The sequence below is a fragment of the Condylura cristata genome, unplaced genomic scaffold (genome assembly GCF_000260355.1).
Source record: "Condylura cristata isolate star-nosed mole 26May11 unplaced genomic scaffold, ConCri1.0 scaffold00028, whole genome shotgun sequence".
Classification (NCBI taxonomy): Eukaryota; Metazoa; Chordata; class Mammalia; order Eulipotyphla; family Talpidae; genus Condylura; species Condylura cristata.
The window spans coordinates 16,446,221-16,447,286 of record NW_004567129.1 but is presented as its reverse complement, the minus strand read 5'-3'; positions in this window follow the sequence as shown (position 1 = coordinate 16,447,286).

Sequence of the window (1,066 nt, the reverse complement as noted above, 5' to 3'; positions counted from 1 at the left end):
CTATTTTATTAAGAGGTGCTTAAAAAATAACTTTGTATGCACAAAAAAATAAATCTTTAAAAAAAAAAAAAGGGCAGGAGAAGCAAGTAATTACAGTGCACTGGAGCACTTGTACTAATTGGGGCCCAGAGACACTCCATACAGCAGAAAAGGGGTACCTCAAACCCACAGAACCTCACACCATCCCCACCAAAGTGCATTTCAAGTATTGCTTTTATCTACCCCTCCAACCCCCAGAGCTATACCCAAGCAACAAGAATTTAAACTGAATAGTAAGCAACTGCTGAATAGGATGGTGGGGATGGGGAAGTGGGGTGGGTGATGGAGGTGAGCACAAAAAGATTATGCACAGAAGTTGGCTGGACAATCCCCAGGTGGACATTGGGGAAGCAGCTCACACTTCCTGGCCGCTGCTTCTAAAATCAGCCTTCAAGAAAGCCTGTGTTGGTGTGTGAGACCTGCCAACAGGTACCACCTGGTACTCCTCAGAGGCCCTCCTTCCCTCCTTTAGTATCTGACAGTCTCCATTTCACAAAGTGGGTGGGAGGGGTTGTGACGATGATATGTGAAATTATTGGTTTTTAGTGAGGAGAGGCAGGCTTATTAAAGGCATTACCATCAAAAACATTACTCCCGGCCCTCCCTGGTGGTGCAGCGGGTTAAAGCACAACACTGAGAAGCTAAAGCCACTTCCGCATGAGTTCGATTCCCGCCTGCCCCAGAGGTGACCACATGGTGCGGCAGACCTCTCCTGACCGGCCCGCTGCTCCCCTCAGCAGTGTACTTCGTCGATCTGCCTGTTCTGCTCCCCACTCTGTCTCTGGTGAAGCCTCTCACCGCGTCTGAGGCTCTGGCCTGTACCCCAGTTCTGTATGCACAAATAAATAAATCTTTAAAAAAAAAAACACAACATTACTCCCTATGTCCTCCCTGGTGGCACAGCAGGTTAAAGCACAGCACTAAGAAGCTAAAGCCACTTCAGCATCAGTCCAATCCCTGCCCCAGAAGGTGACCACATGGTGCAGCAGACCTCTCCTGACCGGCCCACTGCTCCCCTCAGCAGTGT